At 53.1% G+C, this 12,495-nt stretch overlaps 1 non-coding gene across 1 annotated transcript; it reads right to left on the bottom strand.

The window, feature by feature from the left end:
* Positions 1-1,764: 1,764 nt before the first annotated feature.
* LOC146854326 (signal recognition particle RNA) lies at positions 1,765-2,064 on the bottom strand. Its single transcript, XR_014959153.1, has one exon.
* Positions 2,065-12,495: the final 10,431 nt, after the last annotated feature.

Below are 12,495 nucleotides of genomic sequence, written 5' to 3'. Positions count from 1 at the left end.
TAAATACTAGATTTAGGGGCGTTACAGGTAGGTGAAGGGCAGGGACCAATGGGCCCCTGTCCTGGGGTGGGTACACCCCCTATCCTGCCTCTCTCCTGTGGGAGGAGGGCAGTAGCCTAGTCCTTATTGGGCAGGGCTTTCCATCTTCAAGATGGCGAGAGCCCGGAGATGTGCTTCACCTCGCCTCCCCCACCTGAGGGGTGGGGTTGGCAGGCTGGCACATCCCCTGTCCTTATTTGGGGTTTCCGGCCAAGCTTCCCGCCAGAGTAGGGGGTTGCAGTGGCCTGGGGAAGCTCACAGAGGCGGCATGACTTTGAAGCTTCCCCCTGCCCATCCTGGGGGAGGAGATTTAGCACCTCGCCCAGGATGTGCATTGTTGCAGGCCCAGGAGAGCAGGGGCTCTCCTACCCAGGGGTTCAGCAACATGTCTGCTGTGTGGCAGCCTGGGCAGCCTCAGAACAGACATGGATTGTAGGTTAGGTTTTAGGGGGCATCTCTAAGATGCCCTCTGGGGTGCTTGGTACATTAAATCCCACACTGGCATCAGTGTGGGTTTAATGTGCTGAGAAGTTTGATACCAAACTTCTCAGTCTTCAGTGTTGCCATTATGGTGCTGGGAAGTTCGTGTTTGACGAGCTCTCAGCACCATGTACTCCTAAATGGCAGCACTGCACTTACAGTGCCCAGGAATGTACCTGGGTACTATAGGGGCACAGGGCTCCTGCTCCTGTGCCCACACCATTGGTATAGGGCACCCAGCTAGAGGGGTGGCTGATGTATGCCATGGCAGTGTAGGTGGTGGGCATGGCACACAGGGATGTGTGCCATGTCGACTCTTTGTTTTGTCTTGTACCCAGACACCCAGCCTGCAAGGGCAGTGTGTGTGTGTAAGGATACAGGGCCTCTAAGGGTGGCACAATGAGTGCTGCAGCCCTTAGAGGTCTTCCCTAGTCAGAAGGCCCTGGGTACCCAGGGTACCATTTACCAGGGGCTGACATGTGTCCAGGGTGTGCCAATTTGTGTTTTGTGTTTTTAGGGAAGGAACATAGGCCCTGGGCACCTGATTGGCAGGAGTCCAGGGCACACTCAGTCAAAGTACATTCAGCAATTCAGCAAAACGTGGGGGCATACCATGCAAGAAAGATGGCACTTTCTCACATGCAGCGCCTGTCAACCTTCTCTTTATGCTGAGATTTTTAAACAACATCAACATTTAAAAGTATTAAACCGGTAAGAGTTAGCTGGAGTAAGGCCAGAGGCTCCAACGTTTGGGAGTTGCACAGCCCTCAGTCTTTTCATGTTTCGCTCAAAGAGTGAAGGGCCCTGTAATTTCTCCTTCTCATTCACATATGAAAAGAATGAGGGCTAATCAAAAAATGAATTAGAGCTGGACGTAGAAATGCAGCAGAAGGGCCAGCAAGCGCATTTCTAAGTTGCTCTATGAAGGATGCTTTTGTACTTGACAGATCAGTTTAATCCTACAGGTGCTCTAAAAGGAAGAATGCATTTGAGTCATCCTTGCTGAAAATCACACAGCCATTTATTCTAGGCTGCACTGAGTTTTCAGTCCTCTCCGCCTGCTAGCTTGTTGTTGCAATATGTCTCAATTCTGGAGAATTGTCTGCTATGCTGAAATGCGTGGCCCAGTTCAAATGTTCATCATATTTCCTGGAAAAATATCAAAAGGAAAACAAAGATTTGGTTTTGGGAAAATAATTTATTACACCTTGTAAAAATCAAAACTTTCACATTTGAGTCAAAAAAGAGAGGCTAGGTCTCACTATTTTGCTCAGGCTGTTTTACACGTACTGCTCACAGGCGCTGTCCTGCTACCAATGGGCATGGAAGCTTTGGCCTGCTCTGTTTCCAGCCTTGGTCAGTGCACCTCTCGTTACACAACCTGAAATTCTAGAGCTCCCTCTAGAACACCATATTGATGCCCAATGCAGCATGGACACCTGATCAACACAGCTGAGTGCAGCCCAGAACCCCTGAGCTCAAGCAATCCACAAGCCTCTGCCTCCCAAGTAACTAGGACAACAGGCACACGCCACCTTGCCCGGCAAACACTGCAGCTGTCCTAATGATGAAATGCATTCCATAAGTAAGGATAATGATAAAGTAAGGTGGAATGAATTGATGGTTTACCAACCATGTTTCAAGAAAATCAATTTCACTATCCTTCAAAGAAAGGAAAAAAATGTCTTATCAAGAAGCAGTGTGAATATGGGAAGGGCCTTTAAAAAAAGATGTGGAGTTTCCTAAAGTAAAAAAGAGGGTTGAACTGATTGAAGGGAGAGAGGAAGTAAGGTCGGAAAGATTGTGACGGGGAAGTGAATACAACATAAATACTAGTATTTAGAGAGTGAGAGACAGGTAGAGGGACAGAAGGGAAAGGAGAGTGAGAGTGAGAGAGAAGAGCCAGGTTAGGGCTGAGATTCTCTTTATCTGCCAGTGACTCCCTGTAGAAGCTTGCCGGCACAATTTAGGCTGTCCTGTAGGCATCCCTTGTTATGCCGAGCCAGCCAATATTGAGAAAAATAGCATGGGTCACAATGATGGAACTCGTCTGCAACATCGGAAGTTTTAAAGTGGTATGGAGTGGGAGGGCTAGAAGAGTTACCATAAAGAATGAATACGCGTCATTCTGTTCTCTAGCCTCAACAGCTGCAAGAGAGGAACTCCTGCTGGCCAAGAAGACCAATGTCAGTTCAGCTTGAACAGGTGAAAGCATGCCTGATTCTGCAAAGGTAGGAGATTACACTTTTGCGTCAGAGGTGGTCACGGGCTATTGCACATTAGGAAACCGTTTATTGAGGTGCAGTTGGATTACTCTATCTTCTACCACCTCAAAATCAGCTGCTCATGCAGTGTTCTATACCGATGAGCTATTTTGGTCCTCCCTGCCCCTTCCAGCTAGTGGGTCCCCTGACTAGGAAAGTCATTCAAACAGATTTGCATATCTTTTCATAGGAGACTTCTTGACTTATTTTATACTGTGCCAAATCAAGGTAGATTGAGTAATGATCTTGACAGACCTATATTGGAGAACTGCAGTGTGAGAAAGTGGCTCTGTATATACTGTTCCCAAATAGATACAGGGTGTACAGAGTCCACAGTCCCCAGAGGTTTGGCAGAGGCTAAAGTTAGATATAACCTTACTCTCTAAAGTGGTAGCTTGGTCGAGCAGTAAGGCAGTATCAGAGGACAGTGTAAAGCATTTGTTGCACACACTCAGTCAGCAAATGGTCTCACACACTCAATAACTGAACTCTAGGCCAATGGTTTATCTACAAAAAATATATGCTTGTTTTATTTTAGAACCAACAATAGGTATTAAAATATACTTTCTCAGAATGAGATGCTTTATATAAATACTTTTGCAATATGCAATTGACTTTTGTAGAAAGTTACAAGTGGTTGCAATAGGCAACAAAATTTTAAACGCAATAATGCATTGAGCTCAATGGAGGTTTCAAGTTATTTGCAACAGATTACTTTTAGGATTACTTTTGGAGTTCCAGGACTGAATCCTAGATTCAGTCCTGGGTCAGTACTTGGAATCAAGTGATAAAAGTCGACTTAATTACTGTGATGATTTTTAGACAATATTTTGCTATTTTAAAAGTTGATAGAAAATATTTCATAGAAAACAGTCAATGATTCCCTATGGCAGAAAATTCAAGTTGCAGGTATAGTATGTTCTCGTTACTTTTGTAATCCAGTACTGGGTGCCTAGACTCAGTACTGGGACCTTTATCCAAAACAGGTAAGTAATTAAGTTTTCAGAAATTATACTATTTTTAAAGAATATTCAAATTTGCAGAAATTGACACTTAGAAGAAATTTCACAGAAAAACAGTCAATGATTTCCTATGGGAGAAAATTGGGTTACTGGTAAGTACAGTTGTAAGTATTTTTCAGAGTCAGTGCTGGGCACCAAGATCCAGCACTGGGAGCTCACCTAATAGCAGGTGAGTATTTTCGTTTTCGTTACTCGGCTGATTTTTGGTGAATATTTTAAGTTTTGAAAAGTCCACACTTTGAAGCAATTTCAGGAAAAACCAGTCAATGTTACCCTATGGAGAAAATTGAGTTATCGGTTTAAAGGTAAGTACGCGACTGGCAGAGTTAAGGTTCTGGGCATAGACTCAGGGGTCTCCCAGGGTCAGGTAGGTACAGTTAGTTCACCCTCAGCGGCACAAGGGCGGCCGGGTGCAGAGAGAGTTAGGCCCAATGTTATCCTATGAGTGGTAGGGGGGCCTTGGTTGGTGGCTGCTGACTAGCAGGCCACGTGGCTGTGGGAGCTGGGCTCCTGGTCACTTACTCAGGGCAAGTGGGGAAGTAGATAGATATAGAGGTTGCACTGCCAGGGCCACTCGGGCGGCTGGGTGCAGGGTGCTTTTGAGCATTCGGGCGCTCAATTGATTTGAATGGGAAATCTCTGGTTTAGAAAAAGACTGCAAGCTCGGGGACGAAGATTCTTCAGGTGCCACCACCACTTCGAGAGGTAAGTTGGGTAGTTGGAGGATAGGTAGGTACCCCAGGATTGGGCACAGGGGGCCGCGGGGCGCCGGGTGCAGGGGTACCTTTTGGTGTCGGGAAATCTTTCCCTCTGTTGATCGCGGTTGGGGGGGCACCTGTTCTGTGGCTGCAGGCTTCTTCAGGAGTGTCGAGGGAGGTCCTTGGGTGCCGGACTCGGGGTCACAGTGGCCGTGGGGTCGTCCTTGTGGTCTTTGTTCACTCTAGCACAGGCCAGGCTTGGTGGGTGCAGAGTGTGAAGGGTTCGCGGTTCCGGGCTGCTGCCAGGGATTAGAAGTAGATTTGAGTAGAGCCTCTACTCATGGGAGTCCCAGGGGTTTAGAGTCAAAAGGTAGCCAGGTCCTCCAGGGTTTGTGAGGTTGCTGGCCACAAGAGATGCCGGGTTGGAGCAGGAGCAGGTTCGAGGGTCGACAGGACGGTAGGGCTGGGGCCAAAGCAGTTGGTGTCTTCCTCTTCTTAGCAGCTGCAGGGCAGGTCTTCTTTCTTCTAGCTCTTCTTCGGATTTCGGAATCTGGAATCTGGGGAAGGAAGGTCCAGGGTGCCCCTAAATACTAGATTTAGGGGCGTTACAGGTAGGTGAAGGGCAGGGACCAATGGGCCCCTGTCCTGGGGTGGGTACACCCCCTATCCTGCCTCTCTCCTGTGGGAGGAGGACAGTAGCCTAGTCCTTATTGGGCAGGGCTTTCCATCTTCAAGATGGCGAGAGCCCGGAGATGTGCTTCACCTCGCCTCCCCCACCTGAGGGGTGGGGTTGGCAGGCTGGCACATCCCTTGTCCTTATTTGGGGTTTCCGGCCAAGCTTCCCGCCAGAGTGGGGGGTTGCAGTGGCCTGGGGAAGCTCACAGAGGTGGCATGCCTTTGAAGCTTCCCCCTGCCCATCCTGGGGGAGGAGATTTAGCACCTCGCCCAGGATGTGCATTGTTGCAGGCCCAGGAGAGCAGGGGCTCTCCTACCCAGGGGTCCAGCAACATGTCTGCAGTGTGGCAGCCTGGGCAGTCTCAGAACAGACATGGGTTGTAGGCTAGGTTTTAGGGGGCATCTCTAAGATGCCCTCTGGGGGGCTTGGTACATTAAATCCCACACTGGCATCAGTGTGGGTTTAATGTGCTGAGAAGTTTGATACCAAACTTCTCAGTCTTCAGTGTTGCCATTATGGTGCTGGGAAGTTCGTGTTTGACGAGCTCTCAGCACCATGTACTCTTAAATGGCAGCACTGCACGTACAGTGCCCAGGAATGTACCTGAGTACTGTAGTGGCACAGGGCTCCTGCTCCTGTGCCCACACCATTGGTATAGGGCACCCAGCTAGAGGGGTGGCTGATGTATGCCATGGCAGTGTAGGTGGTGGGCATGGCACACAGGGATGTGTGCCATGTCGACTCTTTGTTTTGTCTTGTACCCAGACACCCAGCCTGAAAGGGCAGTGTGTGTGTGTAAGGGTACAGGGCCTCTAAGGGTGGCACAATGAGTGCTGCAGCCCTTAGAGGCCTTCCCTAGTCAGAAGGCCCTGGGTACCCAGGGTACCATTTACCAGGGGCTGACATGTGTCCAGGGTGTGCCAATTTGTGTTTTGTGTTTTTAGGGAAGGAACATAGGCCCTGGGCACCTGATTGGCAGGAGTCCAGGGCACACTCAGTCAAAGTACATTCAGCAATTCAGCAAAACGTGGGGGCATACCATGCAAGAAAGATGGCACTTTCTCACATGCAGCGCCTGTCAACCTTCTCCTTATTTTTTTTTTTTTTTATAAAACTTTTTATTGGCATTTGTAGTAAACACATAGCAAATATATGCACTTATGGACTTACAGTAAACATATACCCTTGGATCATCGTATACAGATGTGACTAGTGTAGTCCGCGGATCGCACAGGCTTAGAGGGTCCAGGGCCCTGCCCTATCCTATATCCGGACCCACCCCCGCTGACGCGCACTGTGGATGCCGCATCATATGAGGACTGCTATGTGGATCCATCTTCCCTGAGTGAGTTGCCCCTCAGGTCGGTGAAGCGCGGCCAACTAATTACTATTAATGAACTGGGGACATGTAAACTGGGGAGTGCACCATATCTGGGATTATTGACCTTGTGAGACTAACGTCGGAGAGCAATGTCCCAACTTATCGTCGTGTTAAGTTTTCGCTGACGCGGGGAAGAGTCGAGGGAGGAGAGGTGTAGGGGTTGATGGCGGGAGTATAGATCCCTGTTTGTGTAGGGGGCGACCAGGGTACCAATTACAGTTTCAGGTTAGGGCCCACCGGGTATCCGAGCCTCCTGGTCACCGCCCTCTGGAGTCGCGGAGGCGTCCTGAGAGCCAGCTATTCGCGGGCCCGCCGCCGGTGGTGCTTCTTGTGTGAAGGAGTGCAGCAGCATCGCCCAGGATAGGGAAATCGGGTGTTTACGGTGTCCCTGGGCTTCCTCCGTCCGAAGCAGCGTTTCCTCCGCCTTCCCCCATTTCTTAACTGCCCCCACCCAGGCCGCCAAGGGAGGTCCCTCCGGTGCTTTCCAGTGCATAGTGATGCATCTTTTAGCCAGGATAAGTCCCAAGAAAGCAAAACGCCGCTCCACCTTCTCATTTTTGTGTCGCCCATGTATGCCTAAGGCGCTGGCCTCCCATGTGTATAGGTCCTGCAACCCCGTAACTGTACGAATCGTAGTATGCACTGTTTCCCAATAATTATAAAGTGTCGGACAATCCCATAGCATGTGCATGAAAGAGGCAGCCGGCTCGAGACACCTAGGGCAGGCGAACGGTGTATCAGGAAAGTATTTCTGCAGTTTTTCAGGAGTGAGGTACGCTCTGTGTAAAATATGTAACTGTATGTTCTTGAAGCGGTAATTACGGGACACCTTTTTTGTGTATTCCAGGGCCCTGACCCATTCCCTGTCGTGTAATGGCCTGCGAAAGTCCTGTTCCCATTGTTCCCTGAGGGGTGCAAGTGTGGGCTGCCTCAGGGTTCGTACGGCCTTGTATATCCAAGTAACTAAGTGTCGTCCGGGCCCCATCTGCAATATCGCGTGGATGACCGGGTGCGTGGGGGGTTCTGTATCAATCACTCGCCACTGTGCGCGACAGTCTGTAAGAAGCTGTCTATGTCTTAGGAACTGACCCCTAGGGAGCTCGAAATCCTCCACCATCTCTTCAAATGTCCGTGGGCGCCCCTCAAAATATAACATCCCCACCTCCGTCACGGCGTGGTCCGTCCAAATTTGCAACATGCTCTCTGTATACTGTGCTCTGCCCCTGGGGAACCCCACCAACGGCAGAAGCGGAGAGTACGGAAGCACCGCTCGGTCCAGATGGTGGACGAGAGCCAGGCAGGTCCGCGCCGTGCTGACCTGGAGAGGTCCACCCGGAATTGGCGCTGCTCTTGGCAGCAACATACGGTGTATCGTGGAGGTTGGGATACGCCCTGTAGCGGTGGTCAGCTCTCCCCGTGCCCGGTCCGCTGTCCAGCGTGCCACCCATTGCAGCTGTGCGGCCAGGAAATACGCCTCAAACGACGGGGCCGCTAGCCCACCCTGATCCAGGGGCAGTTGTAATTTCGCCAGGGCAATACGTCTGCGGCCAGAACCCCAGATGAGGGACCCCAACAGGGTATCGAGCTCGCGAAAAAATGAACGTGGGGGAACCACCGGGAGGTTTGAAAAAAGATATAACAGTCGCGGCACCAGGATCATTTTCGCGACCGCTATCTTTCCCGGGAGCGCCAGTGGTAGATCTTGCCAAAAGTGAATAGAAGAACGGATGCCTCCCATCACTTTTCGGTAATTCCCTTCATATATATCCTTCGGTGTTTGATATAGTCGAACTCCTAAATATCGTTCCGCCTGGGGGCTCCAGGAAAGATCCACACTCCCTACTCGTACGCGGCACGGGGTCCCGTCTGGTGTCAGGGGGTAGACCGTGGATTTAGCCCAGTTGACCCCGAGGCCCGCCACCTCCTCAAAGTCGTGTAGGATGCGTGATATGGAAGTTAGGTCAGCCGCGATGTCCCGGACATATATGAGTACATCATCAGCGTACAATGATACCGAGTGGGTGGAGTCTCCTATTGGGATGCCCCATTCCTCTCCCGCGGCTCGGAGCGCGACCGCCAGCGGTTCCATTGCTATAGCAAAGAGCAAGGGGGATAGTGGGCACCCCTGTCTGGTGCCGCGACAGATCGGAAAAGATTCCGAGATCATGGGACCCAGCCGCACCCTAGAACTGGGCGCGGAGTATCCAAGCTTAGTATAAGCTTGCAGTCTGCCCCCTATGCCCATGCGTCGCAAGACCTGAAATAGGTATGCCCACGAGAGAGTGTCAAACGCCTTCTCGAGATCTAACACCAGACACGCCGCCCGTGGAAACCGCTCCCGCACCTGATCCTGTACATGAAATAGCCTCCGGATGTTATAAGAGGTGTGTCGTCCCGGGACAAACCCATTCTGATCCGGGTGTATTAACTGCGGAAGGATTGTGGCATACCTGTCTGCCAAGACCTTTCCATAGATCTTATAATCCGTCGGTAGTAACGCTATGGGTCGGTAAGAACCCATTTGGAGTGGGTCTCTGTCCGGCTTAAGAAGGGACACTATGACCGATTCACACATAGAGTGAGGCAAGGTCCCCCCTTCCAAGGCGGCCGTGTACTGAGCCTCTAGTTGCGGGACTAGTTGGGGCGCGAAGGCGTGGTAAAACTCCAGCGGGAGGCCATCCAATCCCGGGGCCTTGCGGGTTGCCAGTGCCTTCATCGCACGCCTAATCTCCGTCCCCTTGATAGGCCCGTCTAGATCTTGGCGCGTGTCATGGTCTATGCAGGGTAGCCGTGTACGATCGAGAAAGTCCGAGATGACATCTTCCGGCGTCGGGGGGTGGGGACTGGTATACACTAATGCATAATGTTCTCGGAACGCCCCCAGAATCTGGTCCTGCGAGCGTACTAAATTGCCCTGAGTAGTGTGGATAGCCGTGATGGGTGGGAGGCTCGAGTCTTGTTTGACAAGCCACGCCAATAATGCGCCCGTCCGGTCCCCCTCGCCGTGCGCCCGCGCTGCATACGCCGCGAAGTTAAACCGGCGCAGGCCGGTCAACGCCTCCGCGTAGACTGTCTCGGCCCTGGCTATCTGGGCCGGAGTGGCTACAGCCGGATCGGTCTGTTTGGTGAGTTCAGCCAGCCCCCGCTCCGCTGTTTGAATATCGCGCTCCAAGACCCGTCGGACCCCTGTGATGTGACGAATACAGACACCCCTCATTACAACTTTGAATGCATTCCACTCCTGCGCCCGTGAGGTAGCCGTGCCGGTGTTTTCCTGAAAATAGTGACCAATGTGCTCCTCAAGCGTGTGCTTAAACACCGGGTCATCTAGACTATCCCTAGGAAGGCGCCAGGTTGGGACCGGGGGATGCGGCGGGCGCCATCGAAGCGTCATCGAGTGCGCGTCATGGTCTGATATGGTCCTGCCCAAGTAATCAGCGTCTGTAACTAGAGGGAGAATGGTGGGGGAACAGAGGAAACTGTCCAGGCGCACCCGAAGATCGTGCGGTTTGGAGTGAAACGAATATAGCTTGACGATAGGGTTCCGGGTTCGCCAAGCGTCCGCTAGGGACCAGTGCCGTGCCCATGCCGCGAAGCGCTGTGCCTGTGTCACTACGGGGGATGCAGGATGGGGCGGGTAGGACCTATCGAGCGCTATGTCTTGTACACAATTGTAATCCCCCCCCAGGATCCAGGGTGTCTGCGTGTATGTGCCTAAGGGGGCCGACAGCGTATCCCAGAATTTATTCTGTTCTGCATTAGGCCCATATATGCTGCCCAGCAGTACTAACTGACCATCCAGCCGACCCATCATAAGTGCATATCGGCCTTCTGGGTCCACTATGTGAGATTGTTCCTGAAAAGGGACCCCGGGACGGACCCAGATAAGGGTACCTCGGGCAAAGGCCGAATAGGTTGTAGCGCATATGGTCCCCCGCCACCGCCTGCGCAATTTCGCCACCTCCCCAGCAGTGAGGTGCGTTTCCTGTAGAAACGCGATGTGTGCGTGGTGGCGCTTAAGGTAAGCATATGTGGAATATCGCTTGCGCGCAGTATGCATTCCGCGCACGTTCAAGGTGATGATTGTGATTTTTCCCGTATGTGCCATCAATACAGGTGTCTACCGTGTGGTGTAGGACGGGTCGGCGGGCCCCCAGGTCATGCCCGGTACTACCCCCCCAGGACTCCCCCCCCGCGCCTTTAGTGTAGTTATGCGGCTGCTCTCCGACTCGTAGGTAAGGGCATGGTGCCTAAAATGGTTGGGTATGGGAGAGGGAAAACTGGGCTGAAAGAAACATAACTTGCCCCAATGCGGGGGACCCATCGTCATGACGATACGTCCAAACTTACTCTCAAGAAACACGAGAGCTACAAAGTATTCAAGGGGGTGACGACACGTGTCTGCCGAGGGCTCGACGTATGGGCTATGTGCGCTATCTATGGCTAGCTCAGGGCATGCTGACCTACACCCAGGGACCCCCTGATCCAAGTCCTTATTAGGACGCATGCAGTGCGAAGATCAACAGTTGTGGGAGCTGAGGGTACCCCCTCCCCAGGCCAATCCCTCCATCTCCTGCCAAAGTGCAGTCATATCAGGTCATCCGCTGTTCGCGGGGTGACCGAGGGCAAAGCTCCCGAGTCCACTCCCGACTGCGTCGCTTCGCTGTCCCCCTCCTCCTCGGACGTGAAGAGATGGGGGGCTCGTTCAATGTCCGTTGCCGGAGAGGTCGGACACAGGCCTGCCGCCGTCTTAAGGGCCTGGCGCCGCTCCCGCACTATCTGCTCCAGGTCCGGGGAGCCCAAAGTACGCGGAGGCGTCACCGGGGCACCGGCACGCCGCCGCCGCCGCGAACGTTGTCTCCTGGGGCCAGACGCTCTCATATGGTTCTCCTGGGCACGTTCCGCCCGATGGCCTACAGTGCAGTGCTGGTCTGCCCAGTTGTGCGCCTCCTCTGGCATCGTAAAGAAGTGGGTAGCTCCTCCATGGATAATCTTCAGGCGTGCCGGGAAAAGCAGGGAGTATTGTATTTGCTCCGCCCGCAGACGTCTCTTCACCTCGAGAAAGGACGCCCGTTGGCGCTGGACCGCCCTGGAGTAGTCTGGAAATATCATGACTGTCCTGTTCTCGACTCGAAGCGGTCCCGACTGTCGAGCCGCCCGGAGCACCGCATCCCGATCTCTGAAGTGGAGGAATTTGGCCAGCAAGGGACGCGGCGGGGCACCCGGCTGTGGGCGACGCGCCGGGACACGGTGCGCCCGTTCGACGGAGAAGTATGCCGTGCGATCATCGCTGGGGGTGAATGACTTAGTCCATGTCTCTATGTACCCCACCGCATCCGAGCGCTCGATTCCCTCCGGTAGCCCAAGAACGCGAATATTGCAGCGCCTCGACCTCCCCTCTAAATCATCGATTCGTTCCTCCATGGTAGCCACGCGACCCAGGAGGGTGTGCAGCGAGTCCTGGTGTGCCCGCACCGCCGGCTGGAGGTCTGCCACCACCTTCTCGGTGTCCGAAACCTTGTCCGACAGTTTGCGGTGATCATCGCGAAGGAGGTTGACATCCGTAGTGAGGGTGCCCAACTGCTGCTCCAAGGAGAGCCGCGACTGTTCAATGGCCACCAGTACCTTATCGAGCTTGTCCGACAGGGAGGGCTCCCCCGATGATTCAGCCACTCTGGAGCTCTCCCCGGGATGGCCGGTCGAGGCCGCCGACCCCGCCCCCAGCGCAGGCGCCACCAACCTGGATTTTCCCATCTTGGCTCCTGGGGACCCCCACTCTCGAGACCCGGGTCCCTCGCAGGCGAAATTTATGATTGTCAATTGGCTACTTCGTCCGCCTCCGCCCCTCCGGGGGCGCTCGCCAGTTCCCGGATATCGCCGCCTAGGATTGCAGGCCCCGTGGATCAGGTCTCTCCGCCTCCGGGCCCCCTTCGCC

Source organism: Triturus cristatus, chromosome 4_1 (genome assembly GCF_964204655.1).
Source record: "Triturus cristatus chromosome 4_1, aTriCri1.1, whole genome shotgun sequence".
NCBI lineage: Eukaryota > Metazoa > Chordata > Amphibia > Caudata > Salamandridae > Triturus > Triturus cristatus.
Note: the sequence above shows the minus strand (reverse complement) of the source record. Positions and strands in the feature narration are given on the sequence as shown.